At 42.5% G+C, this 23,469-nt stretch overlaps 1 long non-coding RNA gene across 1 annotated transcript; it reads right to left on the reverse strand.

Annotated features, from left to right (window-relative positions):
* Window positions 1-1,571: 1,571 nt before the first annotated feature.
* On the reverse strand, window positions 1,572-22,981 carry LOC113921288. Its single transcript, XR_003519623.1, has 5 exons — window positions 22,868-22,981; window positions 22,738-22,773; window positions 4,894-5,012; window positions 3,678-3,759; window positions 1,572-2,240 (listed from the first exon to the last, which is right to left on the reverse strand). It is a non-coding gene; the product is annotated as an uncharacterized LOC113921288 (long non-coding RNA).
* Between the last annotated feature and the right edge of the window lie 488 nt (window positions 22,982-23,469).

Consider the following 23,469-nt stretch of genomic DNA (forward strand, 5'->3'; position numbering starts at 1 on the left):
TACTATTATATCCCGATTACAAAGATGAGTAAATAATCTGAGGCACAAAGAATCGAGGGAACTTTCTCCTAATCAAACGGCTCATGAAGTGTTGAGCCTGGATTCAAACCCGGGCATCTGACAGCTGAGTTAGTGTCCTTAATCATGTTCCTGGGATGACTCCAGCTGGAACATTGGATGTTCCAATGAGTCTCCCCAGCTTCTCCTTCCAATGCTGCTGTGCATTTTTAGCAAACCTGATAATTATCATGATGTATTTATATAGGGAAAACACTCTGAGCATTACCTTGCATAAATAAACTATGAAAAAGCCCCACAAAATAATGAGGAATTTCTTTGTGTGTGCCCCTTCATGATTACCCAGAACAAGCAGAAGAGAATGGCTTAATAACCTCCCTAAGTGAAAACCATCCATCCAACGGAATGTTTGGTTTTGGTGATTTGGAATGGTGGCTTGGCTTCACCTCCAACTTTTTCCTAAGTTTTCCTTCATCTTTGTTCTGGAAAACAGTACTTCTGTGATAGTACCATGTAACAAAAGCAATCATACAACTGGATACAATTGATTTTTAATCAATACACTTAGAGGAAAAACATACATGCCTTTCACATAGAAGTATATACACTCATTTGTGTGTGTATGTTATGGGCATAGATTTTGTTTTTCTCCATTAAGATACTCTGCTCTTTTATTTGAAAAAGTTTCTTGGGGCTCCTGGGTAGCTCAGTTGGTTAAGTGTCTGCCTTTGGCTCAGGTCATGATCCCAGGGTCCTGGGATTGAGCCCCGAGTAGGGCTCCCTGCTCCACGGGAAGCCTGCTTCTCCCTCTGCCTCTGTCCCTCCACCCTACTCATGCTCTCTCTCTCTCTCTCTTTCTCTGCTCTCTCTTTCTCAATTAAATAAATAAAATATTAAGAAAAAAAAGAAAAGAAAAGGTTTCTTTATGTACCCTAACTTTCATATGCCAGTCTATGATCAGATCACCCTAAGAAGAGTATTCTGCTTGAATTGGACATTCAAATTAAAGTAATTATAGGCTTTCAGAGAGTATTTGCATTATTTCCTTCTACTGTACTGTCAGGATTTCCCCTCAATTATCTGAAATCATCATCTATGAAAGGACATTCCTTCAAAGAAAAAGATTATGTATATAGATTTGTAAAACATTCTATCTTAACACAGGCCTAGAGAATTGGGGACAGTGTGTTCTGTTGTCATCCTGCTTGTTATAAACAATGAAATGAGATTATGAATAGTGAGATAAGAGCCAGGAATAATAGCAGTACGTAATATTCATTGAACCCTTGGCATGTGCCGGGTAGTAAGTGCTTAATTGTCATGAGCTCTTATGCTCCTCACGGTGTGGGTATGAGACTGTTTTCATGCACATTTTTTATATGTTTATGTGATTTTTCATTGACAGTTAGAGTATTTTCCGGGGCAGGCAAGCCACTGTGGGAAAGCGGCTGCCTTCTTTCCCAAAGGGAATTGATTTTGTTACAATTGTATTGTTATTTTTGAGAAGGGCAAACAGATTCGTCATGTTTTATTATGAGGTCAATGCCAGTTGGGTGAATATATTTAGCATATGAATAAAAGTGAGAATAATTCTGTTTGCATATATTTATTAGAAACCACAATCCACTGGTTCTTAGAAGCTCATACAGTCCTCGACAATGAGATCATAAGCAAGGAAAACACGAGTGACAAAATCCCCTAGAAAGCCCTGGTGGGTTTTTTTAGATCTTTCAGATACTATTTCCTTTTAAAATATAATCTCAGAGAAGAGTGAAATGCCATTAAAAGGTTCCTTTTCAAGAAACATTGCTATTAACATATAATAAATAAAATGCCAACAGGGTTCTGACGTGCAAGAAACAGAAACCAAACATAATATTGTCTAAGAAAACTTCACTGGATATATTATACTGTCAGCATAACAAAAAGAAATAAGAACACAATTTCTCAGAGAATTTTGAAACAATAATTATATTGTAATTTTTGATGGTTACATAAAACAGTCAGCTTCTAAACTCATTCATAAGTAAATCCCTGAGTTTCTGATCAGGGTATTAAACGATTTCTGATAACCAATTCTGATAAATGTTATGTATTTTTCCTGATAAAACTGAATCGTGTTGATCCTTAAGCTCATAGGAGATTCAAATCCGCTGAACAGAATTTGGTTGATGACAGTTTGAGTCGATGCAATTTTGCGTCTTCCCGGGTTTGTTTCACTTCTGCAAAACAGAAGGGTGCCATACTTGTTCACTGAAAAGGACCCAGGGGATTCCAGGCAGCCCAGCCTCTCCGTCTTACAAGGAAGACGTGCAGAGAAAATAGATGGTTTGGATTCTGTCCTAGAATAAGAACCCCAAATAGACCCAGGCCAAAGTAGTTTGAGGACCCAATGGTATGGGAACAGGCCCTTAACTAGTGTCTTAACAAATTTGAGAAAAGCTCCAATGTGGGGAGTTTAGATCCTTTTCATTCAAAGTGAGGTCCCCGGGCCAGCCAGTTGGGTGTCACCTGAAAGCCTGTCAGCCGTGCAGAAACTCGGGCCCCAGCCAGACCTGCTGAACCCGAATCTGCATTTCTGCAAGGTCCACAGACGCCCTGCTGTGCCTGGAGGCCAAGGGACGCTGGGGGAAGGTTTGCTGCGGGGACGGAGAGCTGGAGGGACCCCTTCTCTGCGGCTTCCCATACTACAGATCTGCTGCTCAATAAGGGGGGCACGCTGAGGAGGCAGTTCTGGGAAGTCTGAATGTTTACCTCCACTGAGCAGAAAACCTAAAGCTACCTGCTACAGATAGGCCAGAGACAGGACGGTGGTGGGGAAAAGCTGAGGAAGCCCCATGGCCAGGGCTGAGCCTCCACAGGTACCTCCCCTGCTTCAGGCTCTCTCTGACCCCACACTTCAAATTATCAAAAGGAAGAAGGGAAAATGAGTAACGTGTAACAAGATTATGCTTAGCAAGTGTTACTATGCTTTTTTTTGTAGTATCGCTCATCTCCTCACAACGCTGTGGAGTGGGTGGTATTTTCCTAATTTTACAGATGAAGAAGGTAGGGGCTCAGAGAAGCCCGGGAACAGGGACTGCAAATCTGACAGTGACGGGACACTTGAGCTGGGATCCACTCGCTCAGAGGCCTGACTGTCCCAGACTGACACCCCAGGGCGCAGTGGGTCCAAACTGTGACATCAACTTCGGCTCATCACGGACTCCTCAAAGCAGAGCAAACTATTTCCCATATATAAATTATTACATGCCCCTGCCATATCGATTCCTTTTCATGCTAACGTCAGGAAGGGAAAGTCATTTAAATATGTTCTTAAAGGATGACAGAATCAAACAGAAAGTGAGAGGCACGCTTCAGAAGCACCTGGTTAAGTGGGGCAGAGTGCAGGGCGCCAAGACCCAGACCTGCAGGGGTCGGCAGCCCACTTCAAACGTCTGACCGGAAAATCGTCAGTAGAGCACCTCTTACTTCTCTTAAGTAAAAGAATTAGCCCCACATTGGCGATCTTCTCCCTTCAGTGCTCATGGGAGCCTCGGGAGCTGGAGCGAAGACATAGTCCCATTTCTGCAAAGAGTCCAAAAGATCTGCTCGCAAGAGAAGAAATGAAGGGTAACGGTAAGCAAATGTAAAGACAGAAAGCACAAAAACCTACTCACTTTTCTCTCTCTTTTTTTCAATCGGAGAAAAAGGAAGTAGTAAAATTCCCTTGAAGTCTATTTTGCAGCTGCTCCTCCAGGGCTACAAAATAAAAGGCAAAACGCATAGAAATTACTTAAAATGCAAAAATGGCAAAGGGAAATATTGCTGCGGGTAGGTTATAAATGACTTCAGAGATTTGGGGAAGCTAAATCACCCAGGCCAACTGAAAAACCGTCACTTTAATCTGAAGATGGTAAACCTCTCCCTGGATATTGCTCATGTATTGGAACACCCTCTTATTAAATTACAGTGTTTTACAACTAGTGAATAAAATTGGTATCATGTTTACTATGCAAAATCCCCACTATTTTTCAAATGGATGTGTATTTTAATATGAAGTTGAAATTTAATATCAAAAGCAGGAGGCAATAAAACCAACCCACCTAGTTTCAAACCCTGCTTAAATTATTTTTTGAATTTTGTATCTAATAACATAGTACAATAACACTGAAACAAGATTAACACTGTGATACTATTTGTTTAGGAAACCAAGAGTGTTGCTATGGAAACAGACATTCTGCATAACTATGGAAACAGTGACAGTGTTGTAAATAAACATACTGGAAAGGGAACCATGTAAACTTAGCATACAAATTCTAAGAAGAATAGAGAGTGAGGAGGTGGAGGGATGAGGAATTCTTTTTTTTTTTTTTTTTTGGTAAAACAAGCATACTTATATATTTTTTATCTCCTGGTAGGACTTTTAAGTAAGTTTTCAAAACCTTGATTGTGGTTTCTATAATCTTCTGTTAGTTCCTCTTTTCTCATTAACTGTGCAAATCGTAACCTATGTTGTTTTTTTTTATATTTTTGTAACCTATTTATACCTATGATAAAATTCATTGAAACCCGTGTTTGACTCAACTTTACTTTGGTAGCATTTTAGAAGCCAAATGACTTTTCCTAAAAATGTTAGAACGGAAAAAAAATGCAGAAAGCATATGTTTAACTTATTGCATTCTGAGGTCTTAAAATAATGCTTTTTAAGGCCCTGTACATATATTTAACCCCCGATTTTTTTTAATTTGGCTATTAAGAGAAAATTAGGGTTTTTTTTTACTGCTATGACTGTTTGAAACCATTGTTGGAATACACATCATTTTTCCTTCCTTTATGATTGAGTCCCAGGCTACCTCGCATCTTAATGGAAGGCTGTGACCATGTCTCACTCACCTTTGCAACTCTCCTGATACCGAGTAGACCACACACGCCCCGGAAGTGCTCACACACTGTGGCATGAATGGATCCATAAAGTTATAAAAGCCATGGGATATCACACGACAATATAACACCTGAAAAACAACAGAATGCCCCACAAAGCCAACTCTCTGGTAGTGATTTGGCAAGTCTGCAGGGTCATGAACATGCGGAAACTGACCTGATCTCATTTAACAGGCAAGTGATGGTGATAACAGGAGCCCCATAAAGCAAGGGAAGCAGCATGGAGAGAGGGAAGGAAGGTGGGGCAGAGCCATGAACCCATGAACGCAGGTAGAAGGCACAGTCCTTGTCCACTGAGACCACCAGGTCTCCCTGCACTGTCCTTACCCATGTGCTTCCCACTGTCGCCACTGGGAGGTCAGATGGTGTCGAATATAACCATCCTCCTGGAGCCCAAGGTCACACTCACGCCTACACAGTTAGTTTCCAATTCTTGAGATTTGGGCAGATGAATACGTCACGTGCAAACACCTACTATGTATCCTGCCATGTTTTTAAAACCCTAGGATAATGCTTTTTTTGCTTGTTTTCATTTGAAATTGTCATTTTTGAAGATCCCTAAGAGGGCAGCAAATAAATAAAGATTTTAGATAAGCACTTTGGACCAGATCATTGGTTTTCAAATTGTGTTTCAGGGAAGGGGAGGGCTGGGGGGCTCTCTGCGTCACCTACAAACTGCCTCCTTCAAACTGCGCCTCGAAGGACCGTCTCCGTGGCTCACAGAAAATATCAAACAAAAATAAGCTTGAAAACCACCAGACAGAAAATTCCTTCCAGCTTCAGACTTCTGTGATTCTCTGGTTACTTCTCAATATAGAATCATAGAATAACCACTAAAAAAGTGGTTTTAATCCAAGAAGCTCTTTAAAATAGAGCTAAGAGTCCGTTCCCTGGGACAACATAGTTAACAACATCAGACATCTACAGCATATCTACCAGGTGCCAAGAGCACTGCGTGGTGGGGACAAATAATAGTGAGCAAGGCCCCCGTGTTGGCGCCGGGAACCCCCACGAGCTGCCGAGAGTCAGAGAGCCGGGTCTGTGGGCAAGAGCCTGTGAAGTCACAGGGGGCGGACGCTCGGGAAGGCCCCCGCTTATTTCAGGCTCTGCCGTTGCCATCCTGAGTTCTTAATCATTTTATCTTTGAACTCCTGCTCTTAAGTGAGGTCTGATGGGATACGGAAGCACAAACATGAGCAGACACAGGGTGGGAGCCCATTGCTGCCCACACACCAAAAACGGGAATAAAGGTCGTTCATTTTAAAGCATGCTTTGGATGTTTGGATGTAACTATAATGCCCACCGTGTGGTTGTTCCACCAGAACAACCAAGGATGCATGCACTGCTCTGTGGGTCTGGCCCCTGGAACAACATCCACCATCACTGTCCGTGGGATATGGCAAAACCAGTTGGCGAGGCCCGTCACAGGTAAACAGTGACAGAACTGAAGAAAACAAAGACAAAAGCCCCGGGAGAGGAGCTATGGAATCAGAAAGGCCTCTCTGCCTTTTCCTGGGTGTGACCATGGCCAAGTTCTTAAACATCTCTTATCCAGAGGTGACCCACTTGTACACAGTAAGGATACTGATGCCTAATTGTCTGCGTAGTTTTGACGATTCCATGAGAAAGGCCATAATAGAACCTGCTACATATCAAACATTTTAGGTAAAAGCTTTACGGCCTTATCTCTTTCCACATATATGAGCTGTCTGGAATCATGTTTGCCACATGGTAGGTAATCAATAAACCCTGGTCCCCATCTTCTCCCAACATAGGAGACTTATACGTGCTCATGTGTCGGTGATCTCATTTACATGCCCTAATACAAAATCCATCACTTCCCCTTTGTGATTATGGCAGACATCTTCTTGTAACTGTGCTCTACCTAGAAGAAAATAATTCATCCTTTGTGATTTCAAAGTAATAAACATTACAATGAATCATACTAATGAATATTTAAAAGTTACTGTTACCCAGTGTGGCTTTATTTCCGAAGCACACTCACTCAGGCGGGGTCATAAAGAGGGGAAGGGCCACTTCATTTTCCCCATGAGGACCTCACTGAAGCCCCCAGGTCTCCGATTAGCTCAGGGGTCTCAGAAGAGGGTACACGTGTCCCAAAGCCTGCAGGAAGTGATGAATCGCAGTACAAGGACATCTGTTAGAACCTCCACTTGCATATATGCTTGTTTGATTCACAGTTTCGCTTGATGTTTCTGTGTATCTTTTTTAACGCTCCAGATATATTAGAAGACTTCCACATCTATAACTTACAAATTAAAAAAAATAGTGACTTTGGATATTTATGATCGAAAACTTTTTACTGATGGGTGTGTCACCCCAAAATGTTTAGAAACCTCTGCTTAGAGTGTTAAAATTAGAGCTGCAACTGTTGCTTAGCATTTATATGAACTGAGACTGATTATGTCACCCAACTCACAATAAGCTTGTTTCACAAAAATTACAAGAAAAGAAAGTGGCTGGATTTATTTTTTTAAGATTTTATTTATTTATTTGAGAGAAAGAAAGAGAGCACAAGCAAAGGGAGTGGCAGAGGGAAAGGGAGAAGCAGGCTCCCCACTGAGCAGGGAGCCCAGCATGGTACTCGATCCCAGGACCCTGGGATCATGACCTGAGCCGAAGGCAGACACTTAACCTTGACTGAGCCACCCAGGTGCCCCAGAAAGTGGCTGGATTTAAAGGCGATTTCCAAATTACTGGTAAGCTTGCTTTTTCAGATAAGATATTCCTATATAAATGACCATGAGGTGAAAACACTTCCAAAGATGAATATCAAAACATGATCTGCACTATGATTTGCAATGGTTCCCATCGTTGCTGTTCATGGAGGAGAGCCTTGAGTTTCTTGACAGAGCTCCAGAACAGCCAAGAGTCGCTTGTCCTCAGTGTCTAAAATATCAGGTGACATGACACCAAAGAGACAGACACCCAAAGCAAAATCAAAGTGGGACTACATCACACTAACAGGTTTCTTCCACGGAGAGAGAGAATCAACAGAATGAAAAGACAACCTACAGAACGCAAGAAAATATTTGCAAATTATATGTGTGAGAGGGCATTAATATTCAAAGCATATAAAGAACTCTTATTGAGTTATAAGCAATTGAGTTATAGCTAACTAACTAAATAAATAACCCCATTAAAAAGTAGTCAAGGGACCGGAATAGACATTTTTTTTTTTCCCCAAAGAAGACTTACCAATGGTCAATAGGTAAATGAAAATGTGCTCAGCATCACCAATCATCAAGGAAATGTAAATCAAAACCGCAATGAGAGATCACCTAACACCTTTTGGAGACACTATTATCAAAAAGACATGAAATAACTGTTGGGGCGGATGTGGACAAAAGGGAATCCTCTGCTGGTGAAAATGTAGATTGGTACAGACACCTCAGAAAACACTATGGAAGTTCCTCAAAAAATTAAAAACAGAACTGTTGTATGATCCAGCTATCCCACTGCTGGATATACATGCAAAGGAAATTAAAACACTATCTCTGAAGAGTTACCCGTACCCATGTTTGATGGGGCGTCATTCATAATAGCTAAGGCTGTGGGAGCAACCTAAGTTTCCACCGATGGATGAATAGATAAAGAAAATGAGGCATTTACATGCAATAGAATACTATTTCAGCTATAACAACTGAAATTCTGCCACAACATGGATGAACCTGGAGGACAGTATGCTAGGTGAAATAAGCCAGACACGGAAAGATGGATATTGTATGATCTCACTTATATGTGGAGTGGAGCTCCACATATGGAGCCACATTTGGCTCCACATTTGGCTCCACTTTGTGGAGCCAAAGTCCCAGAAGCAGAGTGGAGGGGTGGCTATTAGGGGCTGGGTGTGGGGAAACGGGGAGATGTTCAAAGGATACAAGCGTTCGGTTACAAGATGAATGAATTCTGGGGATCTCATGAATAGCACGGGGGCTACAGAGTTAATAATACTGGTTTGTATACTTGAAATTTGCCAAGAGGGTAAATTTTAAGTGTTCTTACCTCACACCGCACACACACAAGGTACCTATGTGAGGTGATGGATACCTTATTCAGTTAATTAATAATTAATTAATGAATTAATGATTGTGGCAATCATTCTTCAATGTTATACGTATGTCAAACCATCACAGTGTACATCTGAAATATACACGACTTTTTTTTTCCATTTTTCCTGCTTTTTAAAAAATTCTCAATCCAGTGTCATTAACATACAGCATTATATTAGTTTCAGGTGTACAATATAGTGATTCAACAATTCTGTACAGTACTCAGTGCTCATCAAGATAAGTGTGCTCTTAACCCTCATCACTTACTTCCCCTACCACCCCGCACATCCCCTCTGGTGACCAGCAGTGTGTTCTCTAGAGTGAAGAGTCTGTTTTTTTTGTTTCTCTCTTTTTCTTTGTTCATTTGTTTTGTTTCTTAAATTCCACATGTGAGTGAAATCATATAAACATACATACTTTTTGGGGCACCTGGGTGGCTCAGTCATTAAGCCTCTGCCTTCGGCTCAGGTCATGATCCCAGGGTCCTGGGATCGAGCCCCGAACCGGGCTCCCTGCTCCGCGGGAAGCCTGCTTCTCCCTCTCCCACTCCCCCTGCTTGCGTTCCTTCTCTGGCTGTGTCTCTCTGTCAAATAAATAAATAAAATCTTAAAAAAAATACATACTTTTATTTGTCAATTACACTTCAATAAAACTGGGGAGGGGAATGAAATAAAAGTTGTCATGTATTTCTGAGACAAATGTGAACAGGAGCATGGTGCTTATCGTGAGAAACAGTGTTCTTCTTTAATTTGTATCAAGATACCTATTCCTACTGAATTGCAAATACTCCTACTAAAACAAGACAAATATTGATAGACTGAGTGGATATTGCCAAAATGGTGAACCACACACTGGGGAAAACCAGTTCTGAACGGGTAATCATTTGCTATTGTACAGGACATCTCCTATAGTTATATGTTGGTTTCATTAGTTTGATGATCTACCTGCAAGTTAAGCAGATTCTTATTTTATCGGATCTCTCTCCAGTTATTCCGATGCCCATTTTAAAATGTGACATCAACTTTTCTATCTATATTTTTAATTACTGCGATCACAACAGAATTACTTGCTTTTAACTTTTAACTCAATAAGTGATGGTATAAAATGGATATCCTTCATCAGCACACCTGACCTAGAGGAAACTCCCTCTTTTCTTCCTGAAGCAGACAGAGATGTGGAAGATAGTCATGCAAGTGTGGTCCTTGCCGCAGAATGTCATCTCGGGGGTCCAGCGGTCACAGCAAACAAGAAGTTTAAAGAAGAGCGAATTATTGGCAGTGTGTTTCACATACAGAATATCGAAGCAGAAATCTTGCCAAGCATTAGGGGTAACTAATTACTTTTGTGGCCTGTTGCAACTTTTGAAGTTTCAGGATGAATCACATTTCCATTGTGGTTTTACCCTATGGTCTGATCTCACTACCTTTGATATTTAGACTTACATATTGGGAATTTCCTTAGAGGAAAATAAAATTCTAGTGCTGTTGTATTCTGTACAGTAAAAGTTGGTTTGAATGAGCTTTTGGAAGACTGGCGTGGACTATAATCGGTCATAGCCAATATGAGCAAGTGGTTATGCCCCTTGATAGAAAACTGGCTGATAGAAAAAGCTCTGAAAAGCAGGTCAAAGCTATATTTAAAGAAAACCCAAGTCAATTATTAAATAATTTTTTTCACATGACTTGTGATCGAAGATGTATTTGAATTGAAATAAGCTCTACAAATACCAGTAAGCGTCTTCATCTTTATGAATAAAATCGACTTTTCTTTCATGATTTTATTTTTTTTTTCATGATTATAAATGATAAAGTCATCTGCATGCAGTAAGGACGTTCTCCTGGGTATTTCCTGCTTGGCACTTTTACATTTTTACACTCATTACAGAGTCACGTGGAAATAACAAAATAAAATTTTGCATTTTTGCTTTTCTGTGGATGTTTAAATTAGGATATAATGTAGAATAAATACACATCCTCCTGGAAAGTTTGAGTGTGATAAATGACCTCCTCCACATGAAATCAAATCACCTTGCCTACGTGTGGGTACTTTTTACCCCGCTTGGGTCTTTTCCCCTTCCCGGTGAGGACACACGACAGGGTTTGCCAACACGGAGGTGGGGCCTTGGTTTTTGTCCCCAGTGTTCATCTCCAAAACCATGGGCTCTGCTTCCTTGCTCTGCACCGCACACACCATTGCCTTGTTCGTACTCACTACAGCATGGTAACTCCTTGGAGATGTCAGTCTCTGCTTCTCTCCTGTCATCTGAATTCTAACAGCATTTACTTTTGTGAATTGCTCCTGTGGCCTTCACACCATGATTTGCCTCCTGTCGTTGCTAAGTGTTTCACGGGGACCACTCATCAGCTTGCTGTAAGCTCTTGATGGGATGGGATTTTCTCAGATATGACTCTGGTTCTGTGTCTGCCCAGTGAGTTAGTTTGCTGGGGCCCCCTGAACAAAGACCCACACACTGGGTGGCAGAAACAACAGAAATGTGTTGTCTTGCAGTTTTGGAGCCCAGAAGTCTGAGACCCAGGGCTAGTTCCTACTGAGGCTCTGAGGGAGGATCTGGTCCCTGCCTCTCTCCATTTTCTGGTGGTTTCTTGGCAACCTCTGGCCCTCTTACCTCACCCTCAGGTCAGACTTCACCTCCACAGGGCCCTCTTCCTCTGTGTGTGCCCCCTTCTTAATAAGGACACCACTCAGATTGGATTAGGGATCACACCGATGGCACCTTTTAACTGAGTTCCCTCAAAAAGACCCTACCTCCAAATAAGGGCACACTCTCAGGCAGTGGGATTAGGACTTCAACCTGAGAATTTGTTGCAATTCAACCCATTACACCGAGTAAAGTGTGTGCCTGGGAGATGTCCCCAGATCCCGCGGGTCGCTGAATTCACACCCATGGAGCCCTTGCTGACGGAGATGGCAACACTTCAAAGGCAAACCAGGAGAGGAAACGTGTCTCAACAGGGCCCCAATTGTTAGCAAATGCTAGCTTGTTGGAGTGTTTTGTTTGTAACTTGGGGGTTCCCCTATCCCACTTTCTTGTCTCCCTCCTTCCACGGCCCTCAGGACAGCAGAGGTGGAAGCTCCGCCTTCCCTTCACCCTCATCGGTCTGACTTTGAACTGATGGGTGTGCTTCTTGCTTTGCTTCCATTTTTAAATCTCGGACTGTTTTAGCCGCTGAGTCTAGCAAATCTAACCCTGGAGTTGACCCAAGAGAATGCACTTTGACTTCTAGTTCTTCCTCAAAGTCATCATATCAGGCAGAATAAAATCAAGTCTTTGTTTTTTTAATTCCATTTTTTTTTCATCTAAGAGTTAATGAGTTCACCTAGGTTTAAGGAGATTTGTAATGGATTTTCAAATCCTTGCTATTATTATTTTTATTATAATGTGGGATTATTAATACCAAGCTAAAAATGTCACTCAATATGCAAAACGAGGTGATAAGTACCACTTGGCTTTTAAGAAGTACATTATATAAGCAGTCCATTATGAGAATAATCTCAGGTTATAGCCAGCTCTCAAAAGACCTGGCAAATAAGGTTTTAAAATCAAGGCACTTGCAGGCCATTAAAATAACTAAATTGGTAAAACATCCTAGAATCCCAGCATAATAAGCGTCCCTTAGAGAATAGTGACAAATTGTATTAATATTGTATTTCCAAAAAAAAGTAAAATAACAAGACTCAGTTGAGGTTGAAAGTCCTCCGTCCAGCGATATCAATGCAGAAGTACACAGCATCTGTGCATGATACTCAGGTGTCAGGCTGGGGGGGACTCTGGGTCCCTAAAGTCCACGTCCACACCTGATGGCCTTTTCTCGATATTACCAACAAGTGGCGAAGTGCCAATCATCAGGCAGGGCTGTCCTCGCGGCGCGGGAGATGACAGCAGGCACTCCCATCTGCAAAGAAGCCGCAGGCTCCGGTTATCAGGAGGGGTCCGTGGGAAATCGGGAAGGGCCGGGAGGGAACCTGTAGGACTAACAGAAGCCCGGTGACCGCGAGGCACTGAGGGTAGAGGGTGTGAGCGAGGGGCAAGTGCAGGCTCTGCGTGCAGCCTTGTCACCCACACGGGACGGTGACGGCTGATAGATGAGCTCCTTGGGAGGGGAGAACAAAGATCTCTGGATTCGCGGACTTACTGTGAGTCCTGGGGCACTGTCATTTGCCTCAGTTAGCTCCAATCAGGAGAAAACAATGAAAGGGATAGAAAGTGACTTCTGACCGACACTATGTCCCAAAGTGCTCATGCCTCATGAATGGGGGAACAATTTCCCATTGAGTGAAAGGTAACATCTGCAAGCAGATATGGGAGGATGCGAGCTCATCTACCGCCCGGACAAGAAAGTTACAAGAGCAGCACAAAAATAAAATAACATAAAATAAAATAACAAAATAAAATAAAACAAAACAAAATAAAATATGCATGACTTTTTGCATTCAAAATGTGTCTCCTCCTGCAATAATATGAAGAAAGCCTTGTGTGTATGTGTGTGTGTGAGATCCATCCATACGTAATCCAAAAAAAGTGCTCATTTCATTTTAACCTTAATTTTTCATTATCTAATAGAGTCACACAGTTTAAAATTCAAAAGATAATCATGAGAAGGAGTCAGGAAATTCTTCTTTCGGAAACGTTTTCAGATGGAATTCATTACACAAGATGGTCAGGCTCATGACTTTAGAACCACACTTCAATTTTTTGCTTGTTTGTTTTTATGAGGAGCAACATTCCCCAGATTAATCACCAGCTACCACTTAGAATCATCCAAACGCTGTGCCTCAAACAAAGGCAATTCACAGACCTTAGGGCTGGAAGGAATTTGAATGACATCCACAAGGAGAACTCCAGACTCTTTTGAGCAAGGAGCATATCCCTGGTCCAGGATTCAAATTTTCTGGAGTCTTCTGCCCAAGTTTAAAGATTCAGGCAAAAGCTGTCATGAGACTTACAAATTTAGCCTTCGGCAAAAATCAGTCATGCCATTAATTCAATTAACTGTCACTGGCATTGCATTATCCACTGAATTACTGATTTTTTGGATGACCATTTTAATTGCTGAAATAAAAGTAAAAAATACTGTGTGGCTTTTCATATGCTCCGGGGAAATGAAGTGCCAAGACAATTATTCAGACAGTTCATGTCAAAATAGTATTCTGACCTAAATTGTTGGCTTTATCATGGCTTACAACAGCGGAAAATTGTGGCAGATATCCACCTGAATTAATTTGTAAAATTTTGCTCCTCAGTGTGTAATGTGCAAGCATAGTGGTCCCTTTGTCACACACTTTGTCTTTCTTCTTCTCTGTGTTCAATGAAATTCCACAAAGGAAAAAGAATCATTCCTAAGGGTCATTTAGAAATGTGTTTTCACTGAAGAACAAGGGAACTGGGTGGGGTGGTGGGGGAAGATATATATTATATATGTATATAAATACTTTTAAAAACAAAATTCATCTTAACTGACTTCTAGAAAGGCTAAAGACAAATTTATGAGTTTTTAATGCCTTAAAAGACCCTATAGCAGGCACTTAAATACCATTATTTTTAATAAATGTAATTTCATTTCTGCTGTAAGTCCCTGGCAAAACGAGGAGAGAATTTTGCAGAGGAAATTTTGTCCCTGCTATCTGAACTACATTATCTGGTGAAACTTTTAAGACTGGAAGGCTAAGTAACTTTAAAGGCCACCTTGATCTCTACAACTTTATGCTTCATGGACTTTGGCATCAGACAGAACCGAGTTCAAATCCAGACTCGGTGGCTTTCAGTATAACATTGAAAAAGTTTCTAAACCTCTCTTAGCTTCATTTTATTCATCAGTAAAATGAGATGAATAGTATGTACCTTAGTGCAGAGACTCAGTTCAATTAGGAATAGGATTAAATGGGAGAAGGGGAGTACATGAAAATGAGAATAACTCCTTTCATGGAAAAGTTAAATTATATAAGGGAATTCTGATGAATCACAACATAAGGGGGCCTTCTGACCAGCCACTTGTATCTGCCAGCATCAGCTGGGTTCTGCTGCAGTAACAAAGAGCTCCCAGTCTGTGAGGTTAGGCACACAAGCATTTGGTTTTTCTCTTTTTGGTCCCATTGATGTTTGAGTTCTGGGCTGCCCTTCAGCTGAGGGGATGGAACACGCCTTTGGAACTTGACCGCCTGGGTTTGCACCCCTGACCCACCATTCTTCTGTTCTGTGACCTTGGAAATTGACTTAACTTCTCTGAATCCGGTTGTATTATCTATAACGTGGGGAAAATAAAAGAATTTACCCTCGTATGTTGGTTGGGAGGAAGCAAATAAGCACCGAGTGCATAAAGCACTAGGATCAGTGCCTGGTACAGAGCAAACGCTACATGCATGCTAGCTATTTGTATTCTTTTCCTTTACAACAATACAGCATATGTCTTTTAATCACAAAAAATGACTTTCTTTTAATAGATTTACTCAGGACCTGTGGACTACACGTCAGGGTAGACTGGTGACAGTGGGAATATCAACTCTCAACTTCAAAGGGAGTTTTCTGAAGAGTGTAAATACATTTAATTTCTCTGCCAGGCTCTATGCAAAGAGAAAGAGGATTGGCACTGGAATCGGGCCACCGTGGCATCCAGTCTCAGCTCTGCTACTGACCAGGGGAGCCGCATTAGGCAGATCAGGAAATTCCTCTCTCATTCTGTGTCCTCGTGCATAAGCGAGGGTAGGATAACACAGCCTCGTAAAGCAAGCAGTGAAAGAATAAATCTGAAATAGTGTGTGAAGTGCTTATTGTCACACCTGGAACACAGTAAGTCCTCAACAAATGTAGACATTAATAGTATTATTGGCATCCACATTATTGAAATCTATCCCTCCATTCAAGACCCTGATCAAGAGATCCATTTTACAAAACATTCTCCAAAAACCTATATTAATTCCTGATTCTCTGATTGCTCACTTACTTGATGTGTGTCCTAGAGTTGGGTCCCTTATTATTGATTGGTAGCCTGTGGTAATAAATGTATTGTTTCTTTATCTTAAATGGATTAGCCAGGATATAATCTCCTTAAGAAGAAACCCAACAGCACACATGGTAAACAGACTGGAGGTGTTAAGACAGTAGCTGCAGGGTTTGTTGGTTGTTTTTATTTTCCTAATTGACAAGCCCTTTTCATGGATCTAATGTTGTGCAATCAAAAATAACAATGTCAACAACAGTAATAATAGCTTGTATTCTTGAGTGCTGGCTTTGTGCCTGGGATCTCACGATCCTTGCAATTCATCCCAGCAGCGACACAGAAAAGCTGGTGTGTATCAGTTATCTCTTTCTGCCGCGAATTTAGTGGCTTAAGCCAACAATGCCTGGGTCTTTAAAGCGTATCTGTGGGTTTGTTACTTAGAGCTTCTGCAGGTCTAGACTGCCCTTACACAAGCCGCTGCCCTTAGCTTGCAGGTTGGCAAGACGTCGGGCTCCGCTGGAGCAGCTAGGCTCTGTGCCTCTCTTTCCAGAAGGGCGTTCCTGCCAAGCCTCTTCACAGAATGGAAGCTCCGTGCATCACCCTCGCCCCTGCACAAGCTTACACCGTGCTTGTGGTGTTCTGTTGGCTGGTTTCATGTGCTTTGATGTCTGGTTGGCCAAAGAAAGTCTGGGCGAAGCCTAGATTCAATGCATAAGAGGATTTCATACGAAACGAGTGATGCACCGGGCGATTCCTGCAGACATCTACCAAGGGCGCAATCTCATTTTACCAGCACAGAATTGGAGGATTATGGGCATTAAGTATCTTTCCTAGATCATATAGTTATCGGGTGATAGCAAAGAATTTGAGCCCAACGTGGCTCATTTCATTTTATTCTTAGTTCTAGTAAACTAGCAATCGATTGGCTTTTTTTTTTCTTTTTTGGAATTTTGCTTGGATGAAGTCAACAAAGTAACGAGATAAACCCACAACTTGACTTTCCACTATGCCTCTCATACCACATACATGAAAGACACTATGGCAGAGAGCTGGATTTTCTACCCAAAAACCATTGAAGTCACCATCCTTTGCTTCTTGCACTGTAGAGATCAGAAAAGCTGATCCCAAGCCTCCTTTGTGCTGGGGGGCAAACATGTGGCAAAATTCTGGATTATGAGAGGTAGGTAGATTTTTCTGGGAGGACTAGACTTTCCAAATATGTTTAAAAAAGAAAAAAAAGGAAAAAGATAAAAGATAAAAAAGAAAGTTTCTTCAGGAGAAAGCTTTGGACTCTTCTCCTTTTCTTTTTAACAGCTTTATTGAGTTATAATTGGTAACTCAGTTAGAGAATTGATTACCATCAGGGTAATAGACATACTTAACACCTCCAAAGTTTCCTGGTGTCCTGGCTCATTCTTTCTTTCCTTCCTTCCTTCCCTCCTCCTTCCCTTCCTCCGTCTGTCTTTCTTTCTTTTCCCTCCCTCCCTACCTACCTCCCTTCCTTTTTTCTTCCTTCCTTCCTTCCTTCTTTCTTGTTGTTAGAAGACCACTTAATGGAGATCTACCTCTGACATTCTCCAGTGCACGACACGGTCTTGCTAACTACACACAATGTTATGCAGCAGATCCTGGAGCTCACTTATCTTATGTAACTGAAATGTTACGCCTGTTGAACAACAATCTCCCGCCTTTTTCTAAACCTGAACATGGAGCTGCCTGCACTGGCAACAAGCGTCCTAGAACCTGGAGAATAAAAAATACAAAGCAGAGATGATGGATCACAAACCAAGGAACGATACAAGGTCTTTGAAGATGTTACTAAGAGGCTGCATTAGCCCCAAATCCTCCTTGTTGGCCCTTATTTTTATGTGAACTAAAAACAGTGTCAATCGTGACTATCTCTATGAATTGTACGCTCTGTAACTTGCACCTGAATATAATCCCACCTGCAGGAAGATGTGTAGAGTCATTTCAAGAGAGCAAAGTTGACAACGCAGAAGTTTTTCAAGCAATTAACTAAAGAAACAATCCGAACAAAACTTTTATAATGTCAACAATCTTGATCATATGGCAAGTGCCAATTTGGCCTTGTTGAGGAAGGACAAGGCTGCCAAAATTACTGAAACAATTAAGTCATTGCTTTCCTCTCCTTTGCTTCTGGAGCCCGAGCTGAAGGCATCAGAAAGGGGGGGCTGCCCAAGGAACTTGCCATGTGGACTTTAAACCCGCATGTTGCAATTTAATGAAAGAACGTCAGAACGGTTTAAAAAAATATATTGGTAAAGCTCAGATAGAAACCCACTAACATCATGGATAATAAATTTCTGAACATTACTGTTGAACAAGCAAACTATCGCTAATACATCATCCAAAAGAAAAATCATTTTTATAATTTAATAGAAAGGCAACTCTTGATTCAATGACCTACATCAAGTAGGTCAAATTAAGCACAGGGTCATTTTAGATCAGAAGTGCAAATGAAAGCGCTTTCAGATTATTTTACGACATACACACATTCCCTAGGAGAACAATTAAAAAGTGCTAATTCCTGGTCACTTCAGCAGGAATAGATTTATTTTCTGATCAAGTCCAGGTTATCACTGTTAATTGAAAATCTTGCTTTTGCACTAAATCGTGTGGCTGTAACTGAAGAGTTCAGCTCCTTTCTTTGAAATTAATTTCATGCAGAATGAAGAAAGGAACACCAGGAGAGTAGAAAGAAATCATTTTTGGTTCAACCGGTATTTTCTTTTTTTCTAAGAAGAGATTAAACAATTTTAAAGAAAGGGTGCAGGATGAAGCACTCTGGTCAAGTACCAGAGAATTTAATGGGATTTTGATTTTATTGATAAAACACCTTCCGTTCAAAGACAATTAAAACACACCTCTTGTAGGATTTGGCACATACTGCTCTATGTTATGTCTGTGAGCCAGTTAAAGGGCAGAAGTAACTCTCCGGATCGTTCCAGGAGAAAATAAATAGCTCTCAGATCTCTAAATAGCCAGAAGTGTGTGCAGAATATTCTCAGTATTTCTCTGCCAATCCTGAAACCAAAGTAAAAACGAATGATTTCAGCCTACCAGGTACAACTTGTCTCATCATCTGGCAGACCAGTTGATCAACAAATATTCCTTTTCATAGTGTGAGGGATGTATTTGGCTAGTACCCGAGGGGGACAAATACGTACATGACCCCTTACTGGAGTCTTAACAGCGAGGCTTCTACTTCAAGGGGGCGGGTAAGAACGCACGTGCGGTGGGAGACCCCAGAGCACCAGGGAGCAGAGGTGGAGAGGGAGAACCATGACCAGGGCCCTCCTTGTATGGCTGGTCGAAGATGCCTTGTCTTAGTCAGCTTGGGCCACCATAACAGAACACCACAGAAGGGCCGCTTAAACCACAGACAGTTCTCACACCTCTGGAGGCCACAGGTCCAAGATCAAGCTGCTGGCATGGCCAGGTTCTGGGGGGAGATGTCTTCCTGACTTGCAGACCACCGCCTTCTCACTGTGTCTTCACATGAAGTGCTGTTGTCTCTTCCTCTTCTTACCAGGACCCCAGTCTTATGGGATCAGGGCTCCACCCTGATGACCTTGTTTAACCTCAGTTACCTCCTTAGAGAGCCCATCTGCAAATACAGTCATGCTGGGAGTCAGGGCTGCAACAGGTACATTTGTGAGGGACATAATTCAATCCACAGCAGTCCCATGGGCTGGAGGAGGCCCGAGCTGGGCTGCATGATGGTGAGGCTGGGACACCTCCTTCGCAGGTACGCGGTCCAGGCCCTTGAGAGGCCACGACTGTCACCTGGCGGGGTGTAAATCCATCAAAATCTGATTTCCACTGGCCCCACCCCCAGAATTTGTTCTCGTGCCCTCGACAGGCCTTTGCTTTCCGTCCAAACAATTAAAAGTGACCCTCAAAATGATAAAATAGATGGGAGTTAGAATCTCTGTCTTCACACACACGTGATTTCCAAAGACGGCACAGTTAGCTAAAAGCTACTAGAAATGACGTTTCTGTTGTCGTTCTTTATTATCTGATGGCTCCACATAAGAGATCTCCTACAGAGGCTGACGTCCACACCGAAGACAGAGGAATTCTTCCTCTCAGCTCCCTGCCGCAATAACACGCTCAGAAGAGCAGGGATTCGGGCATGTTTGCTCATTGGTGTAACCCTAGCTCTTAGCATGTAGCCCCTGGCACTCGGCTCCTGCCCTGCGGTTCGCGGGATGGATGATGGGCTGCACCACAGCGGGTGCGTTCCTGAGCACCTTCTGATTCTTGTCACCTAGGAAGAGCATCGTCTGCCCTTACACGTAAAATGGCTTTGCATGTTGAGTTAAAATGGATGTGTGCAGGCAGCTCTTGGCCCATCGTGGTCAACAGGGAAACACCAGTGCTCGGCTACTCATTGAGTAAAATAAGAGAGAAGTGAGTCAGTGGGATTTGAATACCCCGAGACAAGTGGGAAAGACTTTTCTGAGGAAAGTGACATTTTCGAAGCAGCATTTAAAGACCCATCTGGCCGTCATGTGAAGCATTCACGAGAATTGGAGGGAGGCGTGTGGTCCAAGGAAGACGTTGGAAGTACAGATGGGCCTGACATAGGGAGGGCCAAAAATACGATCGTGGCCGTGGGGACGGACAGGCGGGGAAGGGCCGATCTGAGGGTCACTGGGAAGGCAAAGGCTCTTTAGGTCTTCAGAAGGGGAGAGTGGTGGGGTCAGGAAGGGAAGAGGATGTGCTCTGGGGACCTCAGGCTTACGGGTTTGGGAGAGAGAGGTCACCATTCACTGGAGGAGAGGAGTTAGGGTACCTGCCGCCTTGGCCGTTCCCATCACAGAAAGTCTGATTTCTAGAGGCTTCTAGCGCTTGCTGAGGCCACATAGCACAGAGAGGGTTAAGAGGGAGGGATGGGGCAAATAAGGCAGAGGAGGGAGTCCGGACTCCATCTGGACGGACCAGGCACCAGGACATGACCCATTCTGTGCTGCCTTATAGGTCAGACCCTGAGAATCTGGAGGAGGAGAGACCTACACAGGCCAGCACGGTCCCTGAGCCCTGCCCTGACTTCTGTTCTGAACAGCCAACTGAGGCTGCACCAGCCTCCTGGGCTGTGCTTCGACATTCCCTTCCAAACAACTTTCAAACCCATTTATTTATCCCTTTGGGTTAAAAGGACCTCTTGTCTGAAAGCAGATCAAAGTAGTGTTGTCCAATTTATAAAACAGATCAGTGAGGGAGGGGGAGTTGGCACATGCGGCATCGCACCCCCCAGGCTAGCTCTTACCCTCCCAGCAGACCAACTTGATGCCTCCGCAGATTCTCAGATTCCCAAATGCAGGACCATACCATTGTCGTCTGTTCACAAGGAAAGCAAGAAATACAACACGACAGATCTCCTCTGGGCCCTGAAGTATTTGAGATTACCCCCACCCTGACCCCCCCCAACCCAATATTTAGATCGAGTTCATTGGGAGAATTAATTGCAAAACATAGGAAGTAACTTCAAAAAAAGCGTGGATTTCCGGGAACTAAAAATTCCAATAGCCTTTTATTAGGAAGCCAAGAGGAGGAAAGAACCACTAATAAAAATGCTTGTTAGGAGAGCCCATATGGACATCCTGCAACAAGATCTCTGTCCCCTGGGCAGACATTTGGAACTGCTCTTCCAGGCAAGGCAGTGAGCTTTGCTGTGACCCAACAGTTCACTTTTGCACAGTGGTTGGCCAACATTCTGGAATGTAGTCTATGGCTATTCAATGAATTCTTTCCTCTGAGCAAACAAACTGGCTCTAGAGGTACTGTACACACGGTCACTTATTCCCATTAGCAACCCCAAACAAGCAAACGGCCTTACCCAAACAGTAGAAAAGGCTAGGTTATTTTTAAATGTGCTCAATTTAACGTGTTTCACAATTTGTGATTTCCCAACCACAAAAAGAATTGTACAACTGTTAAAATTACACTAGAATTCAGAAGAAGGCATACCAACTAGGGGAAGAGACAACAGAGGGCAATTCACACGTTATAAATGAATGAAAATAACAAAATCCTATTTAGAGAGTCTACTTCCATTTTTGTAAAGTCCTAGTAAAATCTAGTCGAGGAAGAAGAGTTACGAGTTTGGGCGAGGAATGCACTCCTTCTCCCAACGTTTCTCTCCCAACAGGCTTCTTGTGTTTTTTAAAATAAGTATGCTCCAAACTAACTTTGAGGAATGTGTTTGTAAAGGCAGCCCTGATTATAAAGCCCAGGAGATTACGGCAAGTTTGCAGGGAGGAGGAGGGGTCCTGGTTTCCCAGGATGGCAGTGCCTGCTGAGTTGGTTCAAGTCAACAAGACACGGCTGCAAATCCCACAGTCCCCAGTCCCGGGACAATTGAGGCTTCCCTAGATACAGAGGGGGCCATCCAGCGTGCTCGCGCCCAGATAGCCCACCCAGATGTCCAGCATTGCCAGTAAAAACATATCTGGTGGGAAATAAAAAGAAACTTTGCTTTAAGTCCACATTTTTATTTTCAATGTTCAATCATCTTCACACCTGATTTCCACAAGCTTTCCACGAGCTCGCTTCTGAATATTGTCCGAAATCAGCAGTCCTCACGTAGTCAAGGTTAGAAATGGACCTGGCTTTTAACATCTGACAGGATTTCGTAATAAAATTTCCCTTTCAATAGACCTGATAACCAAGGAGCCAATGTCACAGTCAGCCTGGCTTTAAAAAAGACTCACCACGCATTACCTGGAGGAAACATCACTTACCTGGGAGATAGTCATTTCTCACACAGTCCCTTTCATCTGTAAATGAGGAAATGAGTCAGCTTTACTAAGTGTTACCTCATCATTGGGGTTGTGTTATTCAGCAGGACTAGGAACACATTTTGTTACTCACACAGGCTTGGTTTCACCAGCGTCCAGGTCTTGTTGTTACCTCGTCTTCAAACAACTCCAGGTTCTGTTAGAGATCTTAACTGTCTTTCTGATTGGAAAAGCGCCCGGCCGGTCACAAGATTGCATGACTCATTGCAACTGCTCAACTTTAGCTAAGCACAGAGCTGAAAGAACAAAATCAGCTCTGTGATGTCATCCCTTCTCTATGTATCTTTAACATAGTTTAGATACAGAGGTTGTTGAGTAAGGCACAAAGCTTTCAAATGAGAAGAATGTGTCTCAAATGCTTAGGAGAGCAAACATTCTGGGGTTATGTTTGATTACAAACACGGAGACCTGCTCCAGGAATCTGGGTGTGTGGTCTTGGCTGATAGAAAGTATTCTGCCTGGTCTGCTACCTAGTCACCTGGGCTGGTCAAAGTTTAACCCAACTGAAATGTGTGGGTCTTCAATAACCATTCTGTCGTCAGAACACACTGAGACGCGTCCTCATTTAGGATTATTTGAAACCTTCAAGACATAATGAGAGTTCCTAAATGTGTCTCAAAAGCAAGGAAAATGCAAAGTGTCTGAAAGTTTGGGGATTGTCAGTAACTTCTCTTT

Source organism: Zalophus californianus, chromosome 9, assembly GCF_009762305.2.
Source record: "Zalophus californianus isolate mZalCal1 chromosome 9, mZalCal1.pri.v2, whole genome shotgun sequence".
Taxonomy (NCBI): domain Eukaryota; kingdom Metazoa; phylum Chordata; class Mammalia; order Carnivora; family Otariidae; genus Zalophus; species Zalophus californianus.